The 11,976-nt window shown below is 37.3% G+C and overlaps 1 protein-coding gene across 2 annotated transcripts in view; it reads left to right on the top strand.

Moving 5' to 3' along the window:
• The window catches only part of LOC125670354 (solute carrier family 17 member 9-like), a 960,148-nt gene that overhangs the window by 245,173 nt on the left and 702,999 nt on the right, over positions 1-11,976 (top strand). The gene's annotated exons all lie outside the window — the stretch shown is intronic.

The following is an 11,976-nucleotide window of genomic DNA, read 5'->3' on the forward strand; positions in this document are numbered from 1 at the left end:
GATCAAAGTTTTACATACAAATATATAGGGAAAATCTTCTTCTCAAGAACCACTGAGCCAGAATAGCTGAGATTTATATGAAAGCTTCCTGATATAGTACAGATTCTAAATTGTTAAAATCCTGGCCCCCGGGGGTTGGATGGGGCCACAATAGGGGGTCAAAGTTTTACATACAAATATATAGGAAAAATCTTCTTCCCAAGAATCACTGAGCCAGAAAAGCTGAGATTTATATGAAAGCTTCCTGATATAGTACAGATTCTAAATTGTTAAAATCATGGCCCCCGGGGATCGGATGGGGCCACAATAAGGGGTCAAAGTTTTTTTGTTTTTGTTTTTTTCGGGGTTTTTTTTGTTGATATAGTGCAGATTCAAGTTTGTTAAAATCATGGACCCCGGGGATTGGATGGGGCCTCAAGGGGGGCATCAAAGTTTTACATACAAATTTATAGGAAAAATCTTTTAAAATCTTCTTCTCAAGAACCACTAAGCCAGAAAAGCTGAGATTTATATGAAAGCTTCCTGATATAGTGCAGATTCAGGTTTGTTAAAATCATGGCCCCCTGGGGTAGGATGGGGCCACAATAGGGGATCAAAGTTTTACATACAAATATATAGGGAAAATCTTTAAAAATCTTCTTCTCAAGAACCATTGGGCCAAAGAAGTTCACATTTACATGAAAGCTTTCTGACATAGTTTAGATTCAAGTTTACAAAAACCATGGCCTCCAGGGATAGGTTTGGGGCCATAATGGGGACTACGGTTTTACATGCAAATAGATATGGAAAATCTGATATGGACCAAGGTGTCTCAGGTGAGCGATGTGGCCCATGGGCCTCTTGTTGTATAAAACGGCGCGAGTGCTACCAAAATATCTTTAATATGTCTTACGGCATGACCGTGTTTGAGGGCGAAGCAAAAAGTATTGGCATTAGTATCTATATCCAAAACGGGACAAAAAACAACCCGAAGTTAGCACGAGGACAGAGCTTTATCAAAGCATCCTAATTTTGGACATTTGATCCGCCTATGTATTGAATGCGGGAAATATAACGCAAATGATGTAAACAGTGCATTGTGACGTCATATTCAACGTCGGTATTTAGCAAATTTACAAACATAGGAGACATGGCACAATCGCGTTAATCGAGAAGTGATTATATATGATTAAAAAAATAAGATTTAGATCTACATGCTTTTATGGATTTTATGTAACATCTCAGAACGACGTGAACTAGGGTAGACGAGATTCAAAATGGAGAAATACATGTCCCCGCGCTAATATTCGAATCGATGCCATTGGTACCAAAATTTTCAGAGTACTACCATTGGTTGACATAAGTTACCATTGGCAAAATTTGTTACCATTGGTACGACAATGGTACCAATGTTTGCCAATAAAATTTACCAATGGTAAACATTTCTGCAGACAACCTAGAGCTCTGTTAGCATTTGTAACTCTATTTATGACGTAATCAAATATGGCGGGCATCACTTACACACTGAAAGAACCCGATTTTGTATCACATCTCCCACCCACCCACCCTTATAAATCTTCGCAAGCATCAACTAAAGACAATTTCAGACATATTCCTTCAAACATACCCCTGCCTAGACGGAAATGGGTTTTAAAAACATCAAGTGTAAGTGATATGGTATAGCAATCTCCCAGTATAACCATTTCATCAGATGATCTATACTCATGATGTTTTACAAGAGAAAATACATCTTCGTTAGCCAAAGGGTTTTTGGTCCACCCCGCTTCGCATATATTGATAAAACAAGATGTGTTTGTGAAACACAAATGCCCCCGATAATGGCCAATTCCGAAGATGGCCAAGGTCACAAGGGCAAATATCTTGGTACCAGTAGAAAGATCTTGTCAAAAGAAATGCTCATGTATAATATGAAAGCTCTAATATTTACCATTTAGAAGTTATGACCAATGTAAAAAAAAAAAATAAAAGTAAGTTAAACGTCAAGGTCAAAATGTTTAATACCAACGGAAAGGTCTTGTCACAAGGAACACTCATGTGAAATATCAAAGCTTTATCACTTATTGTTCAAAAGTTATTAGCAAGGTTAAAGTTTTCATAAAGTAGGCCAAACTCCAAGGTCAAGGTCACAGGGTTAAAAATGTTGGTACCCATGGAAAGGACTTGTCACAAGGAATACTCATGTACAATATCAAAGCTCTATCACTTATTGTTCAAAAGTTATTAGCAAGGTTAAAGTTTTCAAAAAGTAGGTCATACTCAAGGTCACATGGTCAAAAATATTGGTACCCACGGAAAGGTCTTGTCACATGGAACACTCATGTGAAACATCAAAGCTCTATCACTTACTGTTCAAAAGTTATTAGCAAGGTTAAAGTTTTCAAAAAGTAGGTCACGGGGTAAAAAATGTTGGTACCTACGGAAAGGTCTTGTCACAAGGAATACACATGTGAAATATCAAAGCTCTATCACTTACTGTTCATAAGTTATTATTATTACAGTTTCAGACAGAATTACAGATTTACAGAATGACAGACAGGACAAAAACAATATGCCCTTCGATCTCGGGGGGCATAAAAAAAAATCTAGAGAAGATGGAGAAAAGAATCTCCAGGAGAAAGTAATTAATAGGACTTAAAAATACATACTACTCAAAATTTGATAAGGATCACTAGGTTATATATGTGTAATTTACCACTAACATAACAAAAGACATAAATTTGACTCAGAAACGTGTTTACTCAGGTTATGAATGTAAAATTCATGAACGGCATGAACTTTTATCAATACGGAATGCTTGAAATCTGATAACAACACCAAAAGGCATTTCATTACAAAAAGTTAACAGCAAACCAGAGAAAGAATTACACAGTTTTTGGGGATAGTCCATCATTACACTTAGTCGATGAAGTGTCAATACCGGGTATGGCCTCCCATTGCATCAATGACGGCTTGACAACGTCGAGCCATGCTGTCAATAAGCACCCGGATGTTTCCAATGGGAAGGTTGTTCCACTCTTCCACGAGGGCGTTTCCGAGCTTTGCCAAAGTCGTGGGTTGTGCTCTACGGCGTGAAAGGACAACCTGCAGCATGTTCCATACATGCTCAATCGGGTTCAAGTCCGGCGAGCGCGCTGGCCAGTCAATGCGAACAATTGTCTCCTGCTGAAGGTACTGCTCCACCACCCTGGCGCGATGAGGACGGGCGTTATCATCCATCAGGATGAACTCAGGGCCAACAGCACCAGCGTAGGGTCTGATGTAAACATCGAGGATCTCATCCCGGTACCGCACCCCCGTCATTTTGTCCTCTTTCCAGGACATGAAGATCTGTTCTTCCATCCCTGCTGATTCCACCCCAGACCATGATGGAACCACCACCATAACGGTCATGTTCACTGATGTTGGCATCATGGAAACGTTCACGTTGTCGTCGCCACACTCGGTGCCTCCTGTCTGTAAAGTCCAAACAATACCTGGACTCATCGGTGAACAGAACTTGAACCCAATCGTTCCGTGTCCAAGTGACATGATCTTCAGCCCAGTCCAATCGCTCCCGCCGGTGTCGAACAGTCAGAGGGACTCGAACACATGCCCTTCTCGAGTTGAGACCTGCATTGTGAAGCCGATTCCGTATCGTCTTCAGAGTGGACACATTCACCCCCGAGGCGTTCAGGAGGTCGTTACGTAGGCTGGTTGCTGTCCAGAAGGGATGGCGTCGTTCCTGAAGAGCCACAAAATTGTCTTGGCGTTGGGATGTCGACCTCTGACGACCACCCCCATGTCGGTGTGCTGCTGTACCAAAAGTTTGCTGTCGGTTCCAGGCCCTGTTTACAACGCTCTGGCTGACGTTTAGTGCATTTGCAACGTCATGTTGTGAATAGCCAGCGTCAAGCATTCCAATACATCTGCCCAGTTGTTCTGTCGTCAGACGACGCCTTACACGTTGAGGGGGCATTGTGTTGATAAACGTAGTGTAAACACTCAAGTGAGTTTGAAATTTTAGAAAGAATCAGACACCGATGCCTGAGTGAAAATCATGCAATGGTAGCAAAAGCATAAACTGTGATGAGAAACGCATTTCCCATGACATGAAATGCACGTGCAAGTTTGTTGAAGACGTTTTTGATTTCACTTGGACACAATATTGCCAGTTATGCAGTTATTAATTTTTTAAACAGAAAAATATCTATGATCCTTATCAAATTTTGAGTAATATATTTCTAAACGTATCTTCTTGGTGCAAAATTATTCACAAAGGTGATATGAGCGTACATGTATATCTTTGACATTTCGTACTAATTGATCAGCTAGTACCATTGTTTGATTTCTCACCATTTGTAACCCAAACTCTTTCAGAGTACACAAGGATCCAATGGTACCCAGGGGCGGATCCAGGAATTGCGGTTATGGGGGCGCCACTTTATGAAGCAAGGGGTCTAGGGGCCACCTAGTGGGTCCAGGATTGGGGGCCCAGGGGGCGAAGCTCCTGGATTTTACAGATTTTATAGGGCTTGAAATGTCTCCTATTTTAAGTCATTTGTACTATTTTCTATCATTTTCAATAAGGTGAAATTAGTAAAATGACGCAAATTTTAAGGGTTTTTGGAAAAAATCAAGTTCTCCAAATAAAGTAATTGAAGAAATCAAAAGATTTTGTCATTTATTTCTCCGGGAGTGGAAGAAATTATTGCTTCTTTTATTGTTTAGTACATTTTGCTAAACAAGATACCACGATTTACTTTAAATTTGAAAATTTTAGGGGGGGGGGCGCAGCCGCGGCGCCCCCCCCCCCTAAAATTTTCAAATTTAAAGTAAATCGTGGTATCTTGTTAATTTCTTCCACTCCCGGAGAAATAAATGACAAAATCTTTTGATTTCTTCAATTACTTTATTTGGAGAACTTAATTTCTCTGCGCCCCCCCCCCCCCCTTAAATCCGCCATTGGTACCAATGACTTAAATATTTACCATTAGTGGCAAATCGGTACTCTGAACGCACCCAACTCTAAAATTAATAGTTTACACGAGACTGACCAATCGTAACTACTCGGCTATTTCCGTAACCGGTTACGGAAAAAGACGAGCGCTTGATCCGATTGGAGACTGACGTCATAGATTGTTTTACGTCATATTTATGCATCGTCTCAGTCAACTAGTGTTGCTGTTAACCATGGCTGATTTTCATTTGGTAGAAGAAGCAAAACAAACACACTATTCAGGAGGCTGTACAGGTCGGATAATACGGATTCGCGCTCAAACAGAATTAACGTATGTACAAGATATTGAAAATTGGAGGGGAAGAGCTCTCTCACAATGAATTGCCTATATATGTCGGCGGCAATTTATTCCAATCAGTTTCATCTGGGGATGAAGACCGCTTGACAGAGATTCATAGAGACATCTATGACAAACTCCTGGCCAATTCAAGAATTCAAATCATACAACACACAGCGGGAAAATCTAGAAAACGCTGTCACGAAACACAACAGTCAATAGACAACATGAAAGTCCTTTTAATCGAGTTGGAAAGAAAGCTTCCCGAGAGCAGCAAAAGACATCATTTCTGCCAGGAGCACGCGCAAGTTAGATTCCCTGAACACAGGGATGCCTGATATCCGAAAATACATTGAAACAACTTCTGCAGTATGTATTGAAGATGAGGCAAAGTTACAATCCTTAATCAATAGTAAGAAGAAAACCCTTCAGATGATGTTTCAGGAGCGCAAGTAATTAGACAAAAGCAGATTTACTAGGATTCCTGGAGTGATTTCACAGGTTGTGAAACATATCGTTCCGCGATATCACTTCATTCATGAATATATAAACGAGACATCTGAATCCTTCCAAAACCAACAAGAGATTGATATTCTTGCAATTCACAATCAGAATTGGATTCAAACAGAAGAAAGGGCAAGACTCAAGAAGGCGGGGCTCAGTGACAGTACGGGGATTGATGTGTTTTTGGTGACTAATCCTTCCGTACACTGTTCAAGAGGAGGGAATTGAACGAGGACCCGGAAGATACAAATAATCCCAACACATCCTCCTACATCCCATGGGCAGCAAAATCAACCACAGAAAATTAGTACTCACAGTGCCCAAAACACGACATCCGCTTCTCCTAATTATGATATCATTCTGAGAAGCTAAAAAATGATGAAATTCCCCTCGCCGTTAGTGACTGAATACGCTGAAGATGATATAGAAACAAGAATCATCTTGTCGTCTGCCAAATCCATTCCCCATCAAGAAATTCTGTGTTGATAAGGACGAAACAAGTAAGACAATTTTAAAAAGACAACGATCCCTGAAGAAAAGCTTAAGGAGATTATTCAGAGATGAACGACGATATTGGTGCAATGCGTAATATCAAAGTTATTGCTACGACAAGTTACAAAGTTCGAAGTAGCAAAGAACTTGATTTTAAAAAACAGATAATGGGAGATCCCGAGGAAGGATTTGCGTATGGTTGGACGCGGAGAAATAGACTATCAATGAAACGATATGACTGGTACCCCATCAGTGTCGTGTCCCTCAAGTAAAACTGTCACGGTTAGAATTCATGATAAGATACGTTGTATCTGAAATATGATATAAAATAATAAAAAAGGTATGTTTTTCAAGCATTGAAAGCTGTTATCACATGTTATTACTTTATGCAAGGTGAAGATAACGAACAGTGATCAATCACATAACTCCTACAAGCAATACAAAATAGATAGTTGGGCAAACACAGACCCCTGGACACACCAGAGGTGGGATCAGGTGCCTAGGAGGAGTAAGCATCCCCTGTTGACCGGTCACACCCGCCGTGAGCCCTATGTCCTCATCAGGTAAACGGAGTTATCCGCAGTCAAAATCAGTGTGCCAAGAACGGCTTAACAATCGGTATGAAACACGTCATACAGCATTTGACCCAATGCGAGGTTGTATTGACGAACTAGATCGTTATAACGACCATAGAATTTGCGAAATGCTGACTTCAATCGAGACTGTTGAAATACCTTTAAGTACGTTGGAACACGGGAACTTGATCCCGTAAAAAATAGTAGACAATACTATATTTTAAAAGACAGTATCTTTTTTACAATTGTTAAAGTACTAAGATCAGAACAGAAACGGCGAGACACTCAATGAGGGAAGGTCATATATATTTGATTAATGACACATGGGCGAGTATATGCTTGTTTTGTAGATTTTAGAAAAGCATTTGATACTGTCATACACTAGGGTATCAAATACAAACTACTCAAATTATGTTTTGGAACCCAATTTTATATGCTTATTAAAAATATGTACAATAATAGTAAATCATGCATTAAGATAAAGTCATCATACAGACTTTTTCCAAATTAAACTCCGTGTAAAACAGGGTGAAAGCCTCAGTCCCAACTTGTTTAATATATTTATCAATGACTTACCAGAGTACTTGAAAGATACAAGTGACCCAATAGTTCTAAACAATAAAATAATACACTGTTTAATGTATGCAGATGATGTGATATTACTGTCACACTCAGCAGTTGGCTTACAATGTAACCTTGATAAATTGCAAAAATGTTGTTCTGATTGGTGCTTGAAAGTCAATATTGATAAAACTAAAGTTTTAATCTTTAATAAGGCAGGAAGATTTCTCGAGCAAAATTTTATTTTGGAGAAAAGGGGAATACAGCGTGTCCCCTCTTACAGATATTTGGGAATATATTTCAATACTGCAGCTGGAAATTTTTCTAATGCTCAAGAGCATCTGTACAAAAAGGCAATGAAAGCATATTTCAAATTACATAAAGATTTTCTATCGTTACAACCTAGCATTAAAACATCCCTTCATGTCTTTGATCACACAATCAAGCTAATTTTACTCTATGGCAGTGAGATTTGGGGAATTTTTAATCGTCCTTCTTTTTTCAATCGCAATGATATCTCCTTATATGCTTTTTTTACTCTAAATTAAATTGTGAAATTCTGTAAATTTATTCTAGGTCTTCATAGAAAAGGCTCAAATTTTGCAACACTATCCGAGCTTGGCAGGTTTCCACTACATTTTGATGTTGTAAAAAATATCATGAAATATGTAAACAGATTAGAAAATTACTTCCTTTCCTCTACTAAACGCTGCATACATGCAAAGAAGCGTAATGCTTGTACATTAAAATCAGTCATGGTATGGTGTCGTACAAAAGTTATTTGGAATTAGAAACAATCATATTGCAATCAATAACCTATCAATTTTTAAGAAACGATGTAAGGAATTGTTATGCCATCATTATTTGAAAGAATGAGGCAATGTCAGAAGTAACTTGAAACTTATGTTAAATTTAAAACGAATTTTAACACTCTTACCACCTGCACAACGTAAAGCACTTACAAGATTACGTACATCAACGCACAATTTACCAGTAGAACGAGGTCGTTATTCAGGAATCCCTAGACATTTAAGATTTTGTACAAAGTGTTCTTCTTGTAAAACTGGTGATTAAATTCATTTAATTTTTGAATGTTTAACTTATAACTCACTCAGACAGAACATGTATAGAATTATAAAACAACAATGTGAACATTTTTCCAGTCTTGACAACATGAATAGATTAATATTGTTACTCAGTTGTGAAAATACTGATGTACTTGTAACCCTTTGCGATTTGATTAAAGAAGCAATATAAAATGTATGAATCATATGAAAGTTTAAACCAATATGTTTATACATATGCACCCATTGTAAATATGACATGTTGACTTAGTACCAATGCACCGTCCTGTGGTATCTTTTGCATTACAGTCAATCATATGTACTTGTACTACGTGCCCTTTACTGTTATTCTGTCTCATTGCATATATTGTTATTATTTTCTTCCTGTGTGCATATCTGACTGTTTTGCATTAGGATACACGGTGGTACTTACATATATTACATCAAGTAATGTCTCATGTTATGTACATTGTCTAAGCTCATACCACTAGTATATTACTGTATATTATGTGTGAACAATATGAAACCATATTTGCACATATGCACTCATTATAAACATGACATGTTGACCTAGTACCAATACATCGTCCTGTGGTATCTTTTGCATTACAGTGGAGTATTAATCATATGTCCTTAAATACTACCTTTACTATTATTACATGTAGTATTGTTATGTACATTGTACATGTATATATATTTTTTCTGTGTGTATTTCTGACTGTTTTGCATTAGGATACACGGTGGTACTTACGTGTAATACATTAAGTATTATCATGTTCAAAATGTCTCATGTATGAACATTGCTCATACTAATAGTGCATATTTTGCTCTCCTTTTTTTGTTCTTTTCTGTTTATTATCATTTTTATAAACATTGAAATGTTAACAATCATGTATGCTGTATGCCGGAGAGGGTCCTAATTTGAAAAAATAAATCATATCATATCATAGGTGAGTACAAAAGCCTATTAGAAGCATTTGAAACGTTTTTCAACCCCTAATTACCACCCCCCCCCCACCCCCCACCCTTACACACACACACACGGGTAAAGATGAAAATTCTGAAAACTAATTGCGACATGTCTACAAGACACCACCAATCATCTTCCAATGATGATTTGGTTTGTGCGTAAATTGTACGAGGATTTTGACCCCCATTTGGGCCTTAGGGCGAAAATGAAAATACATATGTTTTTTCTTATCATTATTTTCACAATCTTTAACCTTTTACGAGTTAACGAAAGCGTGCAGGTATTCTTTTATTTTGTTGTATATGAATACGTACGACAGTTTCACTCAGGGCACATACATGTACGACTCTATGTGCAGAAGCGCGAAATCCGTAAGTTAGTTATATTGACGAGGTATGTCCACTTTGTTACTGGTACGATAAAGAATTTGATTCATCTAAATTTTATTTAGTGGAAATTTCAACACGTCCGGTCGGGCGTCTATACCAAGAAATTTATTTGCCCGTGGCAAAATTTATACAGAATGGAAACACTAAGGTTTTATAGTACCAATTTTCAAGAACTTTTCCTGACATGCAGCTACCGACCCATTTCATTATTGTCTACTATATTCAACGTTTTTGAATAAATCATCTACACAAAGATTATGAGCGTAGCATTCAAAGAGAAATACCCGAGTCCTCAACAACAAGGTTTTCATAAAGGTTTAAGCTCTATCACAGCTGCATTTAACCTTCAGGAAACAATCTTACATCACATTGAAAACGGATCACCTGTAGATGCATGTTTTCTAGACAGCCGAAAAGCCTTTGATACAGTATGGAGAAAGGGATATTGCTTTGTAAAGTTAACGAAATAGGTATCAAGGGGGGAAATTATGGACATTGATAGACGACTGCCACATTGATACCAAAAGTGTTGTAATTGTAAATTACCAACAATCAGACTGGTTCAAGGAATACGGCAAGGTGGTGTCTTATCTGGGTTTTTATACACATTTTATATCAATGATTTACTTAACGAACTTGGTCACACCAACAAAACCTTTGGAATTCATAGTATAGAATCATCGACCCCAACTCTTGCAGATGATATTGCCCGTTTGTCATCAACTCCGCATTCACTCCAGAATATGTTGGATGTAGCATACAAGTTTTCTTGTAGATGAAGATTCTATTTAAAAAAAATAATGTATTATAGTATTCGGTAAATCTTGCAATGTCGTCTCAAATCAATGGTTAATGGGCGACGAAATCATCCCTGTAAAGAGTGACATGCAAAACTCTCATTTCAAATCTCTAAACAGGACAAAAGAGGCATGTGACAAAGGCAGACGATCCTATTACTCCATAAAACACTTATCTTCAGAAAATCCCAAATCCAGTTACTCTTGTGAATCTTTATAAAAAAAAAGTTGCCATACCTTCTACATTATATGGATATGAAATTTGGAATTATCTTAAAACCCAGGCTCTTCAGATGTTGCATCGAATTCAACATTTTATCGTTAAAAATATTCAAAGCTTAAATCTATCAACGCGGTCCGATATGTGTGAAAGCTTACCGGTATTAGGTCTCAGATCTATCATACCTGAAATTGATAAAAAGAAACTATTGTTTTTAGGAAAACTGTGCAATTTCTCTCACAATGTGCTGGCGAAACAAATATTTCTCTTCAGACTCTTTACATGTTTGTGTAACCCATGGGAAACCACATATGAATTCATTAAAGACACTCTAGTCATTCTGGACAAATACTCCTTGACGCAATATCCTGCATCTTACTTGGGATCTGTTGCCATCCCAAGGAAATATACCTGGGGGAAACTGTAAAATCCGCTAGTTCTCTTTACGAAGATTGTGAATGGAATAAACGAACATATCTTGACTCAGATTTTACGCGATTTATATAGTTACATGATGGAAAGGGGTTGCCAAGAATTTGGAAAATCATATAGTCGATACAAGAAACCAAAATTATTAAAACCTACTCTGGACAATACCTCCCATGAGAAACACATATACATGCCAACTTAGTAATTCTGAATATAATGATATGTTTAAACACATTGCCTGCAGTTGTCACAACTTTTCCTCAAACAGAGAACAATTTTGGGACGATATTACAAACCTTGATCTGTGTATCTGTGCAGAATTCTGTGCTCTTGATGAAGACGATTTATATACATATATGTTAGGTAAAGTCTCAATTTATCCACTGTCAGAACATGCAGAAGGGAAAAAAATGTGGGAATTATTTAATTAAAGTATTTGCTATATACAAAAGGTGCATATGAATTTAAACTAAAAGTTAATAATACACTGAGTTCCTTGTATATCACATTTCCTTTCTCTTTTATTCATTTACTCGTAATTATGTAATGTTTTTTGTTTTCTTCTTTGAACTCACATTTTCATATTTGTACATATGTTATATGATTCATCCTTAATGTAATATATATATTTCTAATATACTCTCTGCAAAGAGGAATCAAATATTGAATGAATGAATCTAAATTTTATTTAGCGGAAATTTT

This window comes from Ostrea edulis, chromosome 4 (assembly GCF_947568905.1).
Source record: "Ostrea edulis chromosome 4, xbOstEdul1.1, whole genome shotgun sequence".
Taxonomy (NCBI): Eukaryota; Metazoa; Mollusca; class Bivalvia; order Ostreida; family Ostreidae; genus Ostrea; species Ostrea edulis.